This window comes from Onychostoma macrolepis, chromosome 04 (genome assembly GCF_012432095.1).
Source record: "Onychostoma macrolepis isolate SWU-2019 chromosome 04, ASM1243209v1, whole genome shotgun sequence".
In the NCBI taxonomy this organism is placed as follows: Eukaryota; Metazoa; Chordata; class Actinopteri; order Cypriniformes; family Cyprinidae; genus Onychostoma; species Onychostoma macrolepis.
In genome coordinates, this window is record NC_081158.1 from 1,623,072 (window position 1) to 1,638,599 (window position 15,528).

The window sequence follows — 15,528 nt, forward strand, 5'->3', positions numbered from 1 at the left end:
TAATCTATAAAGGTGAGAATCGAGATATTTCATGATATAGTTAATGCGTTTGGGAATGCTTAGAATAAAAAGGAAAAAATTAATAAAACAAAACATAAGTGCTATTGTGGCTGCTGTGTCTCACATGACAAAAATCCTGTTCTATGGGCATTGCCATTCATACCAGTTACAGTGGAAGTTATTTTACACAACGGCACAACTATGGCTTTTTAAACGTGAAAGTGTGAAAAAGGTCTATTTGACAGCTATACAGCCCTTGTAATGTAAAGAACATGAATTGAACATGGGCTTTTTTACAAACTGATTCATTCATTATTTCCCATTTGTTTTCTCAAAGCAAACACAGGACTCGTCTTTGTTAATCAGATGATGAATTGGAGAGACGCTCAGAGTTACTGCAGACAGAATCACATTGATTTGGTCAGTGTGAGTAACCAGGATGAGAATAAGAAGATTAAACAGTTCATTAGTGATAGAAATGTAGCTGAATCATGGATCTGGATCGGTCTGTTCAGAGACTCGTGGCAGTGGTCAGATCAGAGTAACTCCTCATTCAGATTCTGGAAAGCCTAATAATGCTGGAGGTGGTCAGAACTGTATAGTTGTTGAACTGAATGCTCAGGGACAATGGAATGACAAGTCTTGTGATAAAACACTTCCTTTTGTGTGTCATGAAGGTGAGTAGATCTTCACAAAACAGTCACAATCCATCCATCACCTGCAGATCTCTTAAAGTTCACGCTACATGTCTGACATGACAGATTTATGCACAGTGTTTGTTCTGCATGCTGTTTTTGATCAGTCTCTCTCTAGTTTCTGTTTTTGGTTTCTTTTGTGTCCAGATAAACTGATTCTGATCAGAGAGAATCTGACGTGGTCTGAAGCTCTGAGATACTGCAGACAGAATCATGTGGATCTGGTCTCAGTTAATTCAGAAGAGATGCAGCGTCGTGTGAGGAACGTGGTTAAACGGGCGTCTACTGCGACTGTGTGGTTGGGTTTACGTCACTCCTGCATTGTGGGCATCTGGTTCTGGGTGAGTGGCGAGACCGTGTGCTATCAGAACTGGGTTCCAGGGAACGGCACATCAGAGGAGGACTGTGAACATGCAGTGAGATCTGGAGCAGTTCAGTCTGGAGGAGATCAGCGCTGGATCAGCCGCCCTGAACACCACAAACTCAACTTCATCTGCAGCAGATATTAAGATTGAAAGGATACACAGACCTGTCATGTAAGATAACAAATGCTTGTGTGTTCACTGATCCAAATACCGTTTTTTGAGCTTCGAAGCTTCGGTAGTAATCAACACCGAAAATTCGAAGCTTCAGAGGGAGGGGGCTGAACATATTCTTCTCTCTAATAAAGGCAGGAATCTCTGTCTGTCTGTCTGTTTGCATTTTTATTATGTCGAGAACCGTTCATCCAATCGACTTCACATGTGGCGGGTGTGTTGCTGCGGACCCAAGGGAGTGCAGTGTCGCATTTGGTGCAATTTGGACACGCGGCACGTACAGAATTAATAAACTTTTAATACACTACAGAACAGCACAAGTCTGAAGCGGCGCGTCTCGCGCAGGCAGGGCTTATATGCTCCGAGAATGGACACTGCACTAGTGATACAAAACAGGTCTGTTAAGAGCAATACTTTTAATAATGTAGCCTAACATTTTTCTAACAAACAAATCACTCCCAAATCAGAAATTAGCAGCACATTAATTAATGACACCGAAAAAGCAGGGGTCACCATACTCAGTCCTGGAGGGCCGGCGTCCTGCAGAGTTTAGCTCCAACTTGCATCAACACACCTGCCCTGAAGTTTCAAGTATACAAGCAAGACCTTGATTAGCTGGTTCAAGTGTGTTTGATTAGGGTTGGAGCTAAACTCTGCAGGACACCGGCCCTCCAGGAACAGGTTTGGTGACCCCTGCCGTAAAGGGTAGGCTATTTAAATAAAAGAAGAATGAAAAAATTATGAACTAAGTTCAACGAATTGTAATAAATAAAGAACACGGTAGCATACTTTCAATAACAGCATCACACATTTTAATTAATGAACAGTTTAAATAAAATTAAATGAATTCCCTTATATAGAATAAAACAAACTGTAGGCTTAATAGAACAAGGTAACGCTAGGATGGATAGACAGCTCATATTTCAATAAACAAACTATTTCTTTACAAAGTCAAACTTTCAAATAAAGCACAATCAGTTTGCAAGCTAGTGAAGCTACCTACTTAGTCTACCTACACTCTGGCTGCGATACCTGGGGATGTACCTATAGGCAAATTATTATAAGGCTGGGCTACTGTACGTTTTTTTATGACTGTCATAATCGCAAGTATTTTCCAAGCAAATTAAGTGCACGTTTTAATCGTGTAAAATTACTGATTAACATGGCGGAAAAAAGCAGCTCGTTTTTTTTACACCAACTATATATGTTACTAGGTGTAGCCTACCGTTTACAGAACTCAGAAGATTTTTCAAACTTGATGTGCTGTTGTGGTAGGCCAGTTTCAAATCGCATATTTGGCACACTGCCTTTATCTTGTCCTCATTCAATTTAAAGTGCTCCCACACAACTGAGGTCTTCTGCATTTTTGTCTTCTCTTCCAGATGAACTGAATCATGACTTTTATGACGTTCACTCATGGGCGATTCATATTCAAGCGCGAATGAGAACCATTTCGCGGGGGATGCCAGGTGTTCGGGGAAAAAAAAATATAAGAATCTCAAAATTGAAAATCGAATGCCAACCCACCGAAAGATGGGTTCTGGTCCAGCCCTAGTGTTCACTTCCTTTAAGTTCATTTTCATTCATCACTTTGTAATTAAGGAATCATTCTGCATATAATAATTTAACCTCAGCAGGCAGTCCTAACTGAGGATCAGAAAGGCAGAAATTTATAAATAATGTATAAATAATTCATATGTATTCTTCAGTAAACTGTTATTGAGCTGTAAATTGTGTAAATCTGTCGTTCCCAACCTGGGGGTTGTTAAAGATTTAAAAGGGGCCACCAAGCTCACTCTAGTTCGAAGGTTACAGAGATAAAGTTTAGAAATAAAACAGTAACGTTTTGACGATAAACCACAGCAATTCTAGAGATGCACCGATTGCAATTTTCTTGGCCGATTCCAATTTCTGTTTTTTTTTTTTTGGGTAAGTGTGACCTGCCGATACCAATTTTTGCCGATTCCGATTTGCTTTCTAAAAATTATAATTGACAGCAGAAAGTAAGCAGTAAGGGGTAAATTGAGACAAGGGAAAGGGAGTTGAGACAAAGTTGAGCCACATGGGGTTAAACTGTACCACTGATTATGCTTAAGTAAAACTGAAAATTTTCATCCTCGTGCTATATCAAAGGAAGATAAATTAAATGAAAATGGGGGTTAGTTCACCCAAAACAGAAAATTAGCCCATGATTTACTCACCCTCAAGGCAGCCTAGGTGTATACAGGGTTCCCACGGGTCATGGAATTTCTGGAATATCATGGAATTTTAAAAGGTCTTTTCCAGACATTGAAAGTCAGGGAATTTTATTTAATTTTTTTGCCCAAGTCATGGAATATCAGGGATTTTTGTTTGTCGCTTTAAATTTTAGTTTCCATTTATCAAAATGTATTTTTTCTATACCGTATTTTTTTTTAAATCTTGTTTCATGCATTTCGCCTATTGTTAATGGTTAGGCTATTTTTCAGCACAATTTTAATCCCTTCTCGCTGATCAACTGGCAGTCACTCAAGACAAAAGCAGTCACCAGGCTGTACCTGTTAACTAAGGCAAACATGACAGAAAATGTAAATTTCAAGCTTTGGCTACAAAATTACCACTTCAAAGACTAGGTGTTAAAAGCAGACGACAGAAAAGCTAAATGTAAAGTTTGTAAAACTACTATTGAGCTATCAAATATGGGAAAGGGAACACAACAGTGACCTTTTTTTCTGTTCATTATAGGTCATGGAAATTCAGCTTTTTATTCAGTGAAAGTCAGGGAAAAGTCAGGGAATTTGATATTTGGCTTAGAGGAACCCTGTGTATATGACTTTCTTCTTTCAGACGAATCCAATCGGAGTTATATTAAAAAATGCCCTGGCTCTTCCAAGCTTTATAATGGCAGTGGGTGGGTGTTTATAAAGCTGTCATTATAAAGCTTGGAAGAGTTAGGACATTTTTAAATATAACTCTGATTGGATTTGTCTGAAAGATGGAAGTCATATACACCTAGGCATCAAGGGTGAGTAAATCACGGGCTAATTTCATTTTATTTTTTGGGGGGGGGGGCTAATTAAAGATATAATTCACAACTTTGAATACATTTTTAACCCATTAGAAACTGAAGATAAAATAGACTTTTCATTTTGTTTTTTTTTACTATAAAATTATAACACAATGTGCTATCTTCAAATGGAAGGTGTTTTTTTTTCAGTGTGGGGAGTTTGTAAATGGAATTTAAAAAGACAAAAATTGGAAGAATGGGGAAAAAAATGGGAAGAAATTGTACTGTTTTTTTTATTTAGGAAAAAAAAGAAAGAATTATAATACATGTACGAGTCTTTTTGGGACACTGGATTGCACAGTTTTCACTCAGGAGTCATTTTTACCCCAGTTCTCCAGGCGTTTTTGGATCCTTCTGTTTTTTCAACAGGGTAGTCATTCAATTGTGGTGCTCTCTGAAGCAGTTCCTGTCTGACTGCAAGCACAGTCCCACATCACATTCCTGGCACTTCCATAGGGTGCTCCTTTTGCATCGTATGCAAAGCAGCTGTGTTAACAGTTTTTCAGTAAGTTTTCCTTTTGGTTACTAAACAACTAATAAATTGTGTTGTTAATATTCTGCATTTTATGAGTACTGTAGGACCTCAACAGACGGACACACCAAAATTAGTGCGAAAACAGCACAGTCCTTAAAAGGAGTCCTCTGTTAGCCATCTGCGGTCATGAGACTAGTTAACGATTAATCTCAGACCACGGTTTGAGCCGTTTCCTGTCAGCGTTTTCTCATCGGTGATAATGACTAGTTTAATCAGGAAAAACAAAGCTCCTTTGTTTTAAAGAACTGCAAGAGTCTTTCTTGCAACCCGTGGAAGCGACCGCGTGATTCAGTCAAGATATAAAGATCCATACATCTCAAGCAGGAAAAGGACCATTAAAAGGAACTTAAAGCCCTCAGGCCGTCAAGACCACGAGATCTGTAACATGACTCCCGCGTGCTCGGTCTTCAACTTTGCTCATGCAACAAAAGAAACACTAACTTACACAAATGATCTCTAAAGACAATCATTTATTTCCATTGCCATTGATGCAAGTGTATGAACAAATAACATGTTTGACGTCTTACATATATGCTTTATGCTTACATACATGTTTTATGTTATGCGTGGTGTGCTATATTTCGATCTTTGCCTTATAACTTTCTTTTAAATAGATTGCCATATCTAGTATCATATTAGAGCGTATTTCAAAAGCAGGAAGTTGGAATTAATGTGATGTCGATGTTCAGTTTCATATGAAGGGTTAATACTTTTATAACCATTTATTAGAAATATCACTCACAGGACGAAGTATTATGTTAATATATGCACGGAAAGAAGCCATGCGGGGCGTGGCTTCGCTCTGTACAGACAATCTGGTTGGAAGATACCTTTAGTGGGTGGACAGAATCCAGCCCGTTAAAACTCTGTAGCTGTGTCCGAAATCGCTCACTCGTTCACTCATTCACTCATTCACTAATCCCTATATAGTGTAAGGCAGTTGAGTGAACTATATTAGAAAGGAGTGAGCGAAATGAAGTGAACGGATTCGGACGGTGACGTGTACACTGCGTGAGACTTGGCTGTTGCAAAACATCTTCGATGTACTTTTATATTTCATGTACCTCATTTTAGAAAATAATATTAATAGCAATAACACTTAAAATGACTATTGTAATCAGCTTTGTGGTTTCATTGATGGTATATTATTCATTTGTTCTGTAATATGGTCATAATCATTAAATACTATTAAAATATTGTCAACAAAAATAAACTCACATTAGCACACATTAATAATTGTATGTATTTATTGTTTGTAGTATCTTGAAACTCTCCCGAGCAGCGTTTTTGCACTCAAATAAGATGGCCGTAGAGCGCCCTCAGGCGACCGTTAATTTGACATCAGAATGAATACACTACCAACGGACATTTTTAAAAATCCACCAAATTAATCATTTTTGTAAATTAAACGGCATCTCTCATTCAAACTCGCTCGCTCCCGCTCTCTCCAACAGCTCGTCGGTTCTCCGCATTGGATTGTGGGAAATAGTGCTTCAGCGAGTGTACATCGGTTGTACACTCGAAATCAGAATGCATTGTGGGTAAAAAGTAGTGAACGAATGTAGGGAATGAAGTGGTTCACTCAGAATTTGGACAGCACTACAAAATGGCTGACACCCGATATAGTGCACTATATAGTGGATAGGGAGCGGTTTCAGACACAGCTTGTGACACAAAGCTCAAGAGAGCTTCAAAAAAAAAATGAACTGAGCAAAAAGAACGGGGCTGCTGCTGCTGCTGACATCTGGGCCGCTGGAAGAACTTTGCTGCTGGAAAACTTTGCTGCTGGAAAGCCTCCAGCCTTAACATCAGGTTGGCCATCCAAGACTTCAGCACTATCAACTTCTGACAAAGGAACTTGCAAAGCCTGCAGCATAAGGACTTCAAAGCCTTGCCAGTTGCACGCAGCCAGGAAGCCACCAATCCAAAAGGATTCCCCAAGTGACGTCACGCAACGCGACACCACAACAGCAGAATCAGCTCCGGGATTCCCTCCAGCAACCATACAGAGAGCTAGCTCAGCCTTCAAGTCAACGTAACGTAAGTAACCAAACAAAACATCTCTATTTTGCTGAAGCTGATGTGCATTAATCTTTAAGAGTAAAGTCAAGGCCTCTGTTTGTGACTCCATCAGGTCTTAGAACCTTAAACTTTCTTCAAATCGCAACCCTCTTGCCGAACATGTGTATGTGTGTGTGTGTGTGTATGTTTTGTGTTAGTATTGTATCATAGAATAGTAAATAAACTCTTGTTTCATTTATGAGGAATGGTTTGGTGCTGTGTTATATATTTTTCAAGTTTGAAACTATTTGCCGAAGATCTTGTTACCTGTTGCTCAAAATTACCCAACGAATTCTGTATTATTATCGTGGCCACAAAATAAACAGAATTGCTCAAATATACTGGTTTAATGCTCGCTGGCTCGAGTTGTTAAGAAAGTATAAATTATACGTTTTGATTAATACCAATTAATCAGTTCCAGCGAATCTCTATGATTCGATTCCCTAAAGCTAAAATTCAAATTAAAAGCTTCAATAAAGGATAAAACCTTACAGTACTTTAAGATGTTGTGTTTTTTTCATTGAGGCACACAAACACCCAGAGAGAGAGAGAATGTAAGAACAGAGACCTTTTTATGCTATTGCGAGAAATATCAAAATTGACATCAGCTAAAATCAGAATTTGGCTAAAAATAATCAAATCAGTAATAGAACTTATCACGCTCTACAGCCCAGGTGAAAAAAAAGTGCTTTTTGGGTGGTCTGCTAAAGATGTGCAATACCTGAACTTATTCTGATTCATGTTCGGCATAATGATTTGTAGGTCCTTCTAGATTTGAGCTGAACATTCAACCAGAAAACTATTGTTGTGCCTAAATGACTGCCTATGTACCACAATAAAGCCTTATTCATAGACCAGTGTTTAAGATTTGACCTAGGTAGGTTGATTGATATTTTGATTAGAATGGTATTAAAGTAATTCTTAACTGAAACCTAGCCTATGTTGTGAATAATTGTATTCTTAAGAGCACTTGATGATTAATGTTCAGCCAAAAAACGACACAAGATTAGTTAGGGAGGGATATTATTCGTTCAAAGCCTCCCACCACATGGTCCATCAGAAACAAATAAAGTGCTTAAACAGTACAACTTTTTCAAGCAATAAAACAGATGAATGCATTACAAAAATAACTAAAAATGAGGCATAATCAGTATCAGATGCAGATCAGAAGCTGGGTAAAGTCCTTGATGATCTGTTTTGTTCAGTCCCACAACTGAAAACACCCTCTCAGCATCTGCGTTTGCATGGGGCAACACCAGGACCAGTTTGGTGACGGCAGCAAGCCTCTCGAGTTCTTTAGCTCCTGTCACCTATGGAAAATGCACCAATAACACAATGGAAAACATACCTTGATTTTTGATTGATTAATACTGTAAGTATACTGTAGGTTGATCCATTAACAAAGTAAAGATAAAAACATGCATGATACATATATGAATGAAAAATTAAAGCTTTCCATTTCAGTTTCGTCCTGCAGGGATATCACTGGCATGGTCCGATAAATTAGAAACTCCTCACCCAGAAGGTCATGCTCCTCTGGCCCATGGTATGGGAGGAGATGGGGAAACCTATTTATGAAAGTAGAGTTACAAGTTGTTAAGTTTTAGGTATATTGTCAAATCAACCAGCAGCAGTTCATACGCATCTTTGAGGAGAAGCCACATAAGAATAGCTCATGTGCAGTTTAGGAGTGAACATACCTCATCATAAAACGCAAGGTATTTTAGCTAAGATGATAGACAATTATTAGAGAAAAAACTAACCTTTCAACAAAGTACAGGACATCTTCAGTGTCACTTTCAGCCCTCTGCTGTACATGTCACCGGTCAGGGTGGGCACTCAAATGACCGGCTGTCACACCTGACTCACACACCACCGTGAGGAGCTGCACCACAGGACACAACAGGCGGGACAACAAAGGTAAGTATAAAAATCTCTTTATTCACTTTAAAACATCTCTTTAAAACGATTACTGTAGTGGCTTCAACGTTCTCTTCAACAGAATCCGAAGGGAGGTAGAAGTGAATATACTTCACGGCTTTAACGGACTCTTTGTTGGACTCAGAAAGAGCGAAGGGTACGTATACTTCACAGCTTTAGCAGGCTCTTCACTGGACTCAGACGGAGAGGAGGGTGCATATACTCCACAGCTTTAGCAGGCTCTTCACTGGACTCAGACTGAGAGAAAGGTGAGTATTATTAACCATTTTAGCGGGCTTTCACAGCTTTCAACGTCTTCCACAACTGGATTCAAACAGAGAGAAAGAAGAGTATTTTCAACCACTTTAGCGGGCTTTCACAGTCTTCCGCAACTGGATTCAAACAGAGAGAAAGAGGAGTATTTTCAACCACTTTAGTGGGCTTTCACAGCTTTTAGCGTCTTCGGTTACTGAATGTAAACAAAGAGAAAGACGAGTGCGTTCGCTAGAACCACCAATGCCTTCCGCATAATTCGATCCCACACTCGTGTTTCACTTCAACCCACACAAGTAATCACACGTGAATATATATATATATATATATATATATATATATATATATATATATATATATATAAGCACTGCAAATCTCACAACTCACAGAGAAGGCGCAGGCATGGGGTCTCATCCACCACTCGCTGATGTGAAGCTAGATGGGAAGCGGCTGTGAAGCGCAAATCACTCAATGCAGTTATAAATCCTCCACAAAAAGTTACAATCGTCATACGATTCCATACGATTCACAGAGACATCAATTGTTCCAGAATCCGACTAGAGTTCCACGCGATCTGTCTCGCCCCAGATGCTGACCTCACTTCAGTTCCTCACTTCTTCCTTCAGCCCGACCTTCTCCTTGCCTAGATCCAAATCTCTCTCTTCTTCTTCACGAATACTCAACCGCCGCCGAACACTCTCCTGAATTCAATCACAATGTCCTCTTATACTCCCCTACAACAGCACACGCCCCATTCCCCACTATTCCTCTCGCTCACGCACCTGATCGCAATTCCCGTCATCAATCCCGTCATTTGCCCATACACCCGGAACCGGCAACCTCCTCGGTCCCCCACCGGAAGTGCCCCCTGCGGAAACTCGGGCTCCATTTCAAGTTCCTGCCTGCACGAAATTCGTCACCCATGACATACATCTACGAATTTTGCATGTTTGATCAGTGGCTCTTCCAGTGGCAGCTTCTTAAGTGCATAGTCCACAGCACTTGTCAGGAAACACAGCACAGCTTCATGGTGTGATGTCACCCTCGTCGAGTAATCTGTTAAGTTTAGCCCTGGTTGTGAACCCAATGTTCAACTTTCTTCCTGTCACAGATACAGCATATCAGGTTAACATAAATGGTTTAACATGCTGATGTGGCAATATATAACTAGACACATAGGGCAAAAATCCAACCAGAAGCTCACGGTTAATGGAAGGACTACCACAAACCTTACTAGGTTTCTACTCATGAAGTGGCAAAAGGCTTGGTACAAGGCTAAATATCACATATTACAGTGTTTGATCATAATAATAGTCAAACACTAACCTGGTAAATGGTTTGCCTTCTCTTTAAAGGCAATTTCACAAGGCTCCTCATGGCCCTGCAGAGCTGCTGGAACCATAAACTTGGAACATAGCTTGCGTACGAACTTCACCATCTATAACATATATTTACAAAAATAGTAGGTGAAACCTGTTTTAGAGGATCCCTGCAGATATCAGCAAGAAACACAGAATGGAAAAAACAGCTAAAACCAATCCCACCTCATCATGTAACAAAAATATTGACGACTGCTCTCTCTGAAGAAGCAAGTTGAAAGAAGTGAAAGTTGGTACGGTGGCTTGGAAGAAAAGCAGGTACACTTCTGTCATAGGGTCAGTGAATGTCTGCACAAGCCTCTTGAACCTGGCCTGATTTTCATCTTGAATCAATAAATACCACAAAACAAGAGGTTGTCATTAATACAAGTATGTGACTAACAATCCATGTAGTTGCTGCATAATGAAATTGAAAATTGATGACCATACTAGCAGATTCATAGTAGCTGGCCAGAGGTTCGTACAGCCTCAGGATCCTGGTCACACAACGTTCAAGGCTTAGCCAACGAACCAGACATTCGTTCTATCAGACATTTAATTCTATATCATATATTTTTTACAGCTCAGCATTTCAATATTACACTTAATAGTATTAAACATGCATACCTGTCAGGTATCCTTTCTGATTTGTGCTACCCTTGAACCAGTAACCGATGTCCACTAACATATCCTCCAAATCAAAACCGGACACCTGCAATGCATTAACCAAATCATAACACATTCAGTCAATGCACGTAATTAGGATACAAATAAAAAGTTACATGTAAATCAGGCCTTAACTCACTTTAAAAAATCCCACTCCTGCAGCTTTGGCGGTGTTATGGCGGTAGAGGCAATGGAATTATGTGATCCAATGTTCACCGCTGCATTGTCGACTGAGAGGCCAGTGCAGTTCTCCCAAGGGATGCCATGCTCCTCTAAGGTGGAGTTAATTTTGGTGAAGATCTCACTTGCTGTCCCACTTGTTGTGCACATACTTAAAAACTGGTGGACAACTTTGCTGCCCATGAAGACCCGAACAGTAAGCGGGTTCATCTTTTGCACTCCTATAATAATGTTGTTAGATGTTTAAAAATATACAAAGCAAATGCTTTGCAGAGGAGAAAAATCTCAGATAGTTTGGGAAATACCAGTGTCATTCGACCCATCCGTAACAAGGGTATACGGGGCTTTTTTCATCTCCTTCACAAGCTGCTGTGTGAAATATGGTGCGAGTGCTTCATTGGTAATGCAGGATGACTTAGTCCTGGCACACCTGTACTCCTGCGCTGTCTTTGAATCTCCGAAACATTCTTTTAGGAGAGGCCCCAGGTGGTCCGCAAAGGCTAGGGGGATGTTGTGAACTACTAGCCCAGCTGTCACTTTGACCTCAGCCCTTCTTGTCTGTAAAAAATGTAAAATTATTAATCCTCCCAAAAGATTTATTTCAAATAGACACCTGCGATAATAGGGCACAGGTAAAAAACACATTCAGCAACTAGGATCTTCTCGAGGTGGTAGTTTCTCTTGTTGTCTTTCGGGGTATTTCTTCTTCCCTTGCTAACTTCGGGGTGCAGCCAGCCATAGACGCCATCAGCGCCATCTACCGTCAGGGAGTTTGAAAAGGAACGAACGAGTCTCAGCCCAAGATCTTTTTTTTTTTTTGTGTGAGTAAGTGGATGTGTAGCGTGAGTGCGTCTGAAAACAAGCAAAACACGGCAAAAGCGTGAGAGTTGGCAGCACTGCAGTGATATCAGTTCTTCGAGAACTGGAGACAAATGGACTGAATATTCAGGTAAACATTGTAAAGGCAACAGTGTTTTGCATTGCAGGTGATAATTTGGGCTCCCACACTATCGGTGGCTTCACAGAAAACTTTAGTACATCACAGTATTTCTGCCGATATTGTCATGTGACTAGAAGCCAGCTAGACAATTTAAAACCAAGCTCCAATTCGCACAGTACTAGACTACAATGACACTGTTCAAAAGCTGCAGAGTAATGCTGCAAGTCAAGTCAGAGGTTTGAAATTTGACCCCATCTTTAATTCTCTGGCATTTGTTCATGTCTTCCAGCCAGGCCTCCCACACTGCATCGGCCATGATTTGTTTGAGCGTGTAGTGGCATCCAACCTTGCCAATTACCTCAACTACTTTGTCAAGGTGAAGAAATTCTTCATGTATTCGGAACTTAATTGTAAGATCAGACAGGTTAGATACCAAGGATCAGGTGCTAATTCTCCACCCTCAGAACTTTCTGAAAAGGGTGTGAAATTAGGTGGACAGGCAATAAGAGAACTGGTGCCTGCTTTGGCTTCTCCGTTATAATTGGTGAGAAGATCACAGACTGATTGGAAACTGACTGTCAGTCTGAACGAGGTAGTGGAATTTAGTTGAGCCCCTAGAATATTAGTACCACAGATTGCTTCGCTCAATGTTCGGATCCATGACTATCCGTGACCCAAGCATCATTATCTAACTCACTACCCTGCATTGATATTGAAACTTGGTCCACTAATGCGGCTTTGGACAATACGCTTCGAAAGCATTCATATTTCTAAAGATGTGTGTGCAAGACAACATTTCAAAAATGTAGGCCAAATACTTGCCAGGAACCACCAGCTACTGCAAGCATACCTACATTCAGGTTCCTTTTTGCACCACCATTGGTGCTAAAGAACAGTAGGATCAAGCATGGCCAAAGAACCCAATATTTTGTAATCTACTGAGGTACATTGGAAAGGGACTCGCTACAAAAAGGGGTTCTTTCTTTGTGAGAGCCAAGGCGAGTCCACTGAATTCAGACAAATTGTGCTCATACTGGTGAAGGAGAAGCATGTGTTCTTTATTGTTACACCTCATGATGTGTCTCATTCACCACAGTTCGGACTGTATGAGTTGAAAGGGGTAAGGCAGAGCATGAAGTGTAGCAAACCAGAGCCCACACTGGATTAGTATCACAGTTTCAGATTTTTAAAAAGGACCATTTCTTTTAAAAGGAATTAGGGAGAATCAATAAATTATGAATAACTTATTGCAGCATTATTGACATAATTTAAGGAAGAAAATCATGAAACAGTTTCTAGTTTTGAAGAGATATCGTTTGCACATATTTGACTTATGTGAAAACTGCAATATTATTATCTGAAAAAGTTATTTCTTTATTTTGTCACCTTGGAATTATAAGGTTCTATCTGACATTTTTGTCAAAATTGAGTTATTCACATATTCTTATTCTGTGACAACTTATTTACATTATGTGATGTTTTTTTTTAAAGTTCTCTACATTTTAGGACTTTTTATTTAGAAAACAAAAAGGTTCTATCTACAAAGTCGAACTCTAACTTGGTTCTATAAAGTTCTATCTGTGAATCAGCCAATCAGCACTTCGAATGCTCAAGAGGACCAATCAGGATCAACGTTCTTTGGCATGTCGCCGGACTGCTCCGTAACAGCAGGAAAGATTAAACAGCAATAATTACGTGTCTGCATAATCAATAAGTGCAATTCACCTTTATTCCACAAAGTGGTACTGTTTAAAACATAATGATGTGATTTTTCACTCATTATGATGCTGAAAATGATAGTTTTGAAAATATATTGAGATCGTAAATATGAGCCAGATGCTGAATGTATACAGGGGAAATGCGCTCTGACGATGGCAGTGATGGTAAAATCATCTGCTCAAATTGAACCCTTCTAAGTTTCAAAAGGTAAGGAAGTATGCTTATTTTATTATTTTTATTATTATTATTTTATGTTCTTAAAATATCAGGAGAGTCTGCTCTTCCAGCAATTAGAGATCAATCCGTGCTGGATATAAGTCTGGGTCGCTAAAGACCCGAATATGTAATGATTGGCGAAATATTCATGCAGTTTAAACTCTTAAAATATCTTAAATTTTAAAACATTGAGCCTTAAATATCAAATAGTCAACAATTTAAATGATGGGGTCTTAATTACAACAATAAACGTCAGCATGTTATCTCGGCCATACTGATTTAAAGAGAAAGCCATTTTCCCTGTCCTGCTTTTTGTGGAATAAAGTCCTGGTCAGATGGATTAGAGTACCTGCCTTAACTGTTCCCTCAATAATGTGTTTAATTACCCACTATAATCCAGCTAAAATTAACATTAGCACTGGACAAAATATTTAGTATTGCCCTTCGTGCCTAACTTAACCAAGAAAAAATTATTTATCCTAAAATATGGAATAAATGTGATAAATAAAGCATTAAATTTACCTCTCTCATACATGTTAACACATTGTTACAACACTAATTTTATGTTTTAAAACAAATTATATAAAAAAACAACTGTTTTTCTTGAAAATTGTTGTTTCAATTAATATTTTGCCAGATAGAACCTTATAATTCCAAGCGGAAAATGACTTTTTAGAATTGACCCGTTCCAAAAATCCCCATTTAAAAATTTGAGAGGATTTTGATATTGTACATTTAGAATACATTTAGGGTCTCTGTCATTTTCATGTAGGAGAGAGACTTGTTCCCCATATAATTTTTGCTATATATAATGCAAAAACTTTGAAGCTCAATATCTCAAAACCACTCAGAACGCAGATAGAACCTTATAATTCCAAGGCGACCATTTGCTTTCATCTTTTCTTTTCTAATGAGAGGACATTAGAGATAATGGGCAGTGGGAAAACCCATCGCAAAGAAAATATATTTTCTTAAATATTAACTATCAGTGTATTAAATTGTTTAATGTTTACATAAGGAATGGCTGCATGTATGTATTCAATAATATTCTTCAAAATGTATAGATATAAGTAGTAAGTAGCCGCCAGCAAATGACAAAATGATTAATTGCTTTGACCTTTCGTGACCTCATAATATTATTCATAATAATAATAATATCCATATGTGCCCCTTTGATCTCATAACAAGTTTCGGATGCGGAAATCGGTCAAGCGTGAAAATCCGGCGTCATCCGGGGAGAGCTATGTTATCCGGTGGTGGAAAAAAACATAAATGAGCTGTCAAGTATTGTTTTGAAGATATTATGCCCCGTTTTGAATCTTTCTCATGGAAACATCTGTGTGGCGAGCGAGCGCCCCTCCCATCTGCGGTGCGCGTATCAGG

At 39.2% G+C, this 15,528-nt stretch overlaps 1 pseudogene; it reads left to right on the plus strand.

Moving 5' to 3' along the window:
• Positions 1–305: 305 nt before the first annotated feature.
• On the plus strand, positions 306–1,455 carry LOC131539525 (C-type mannose receptor 2-like; annotated as a pseudogene).
• Positions 1,456–15,528: the final 14,073 nt, after the last annotated feature.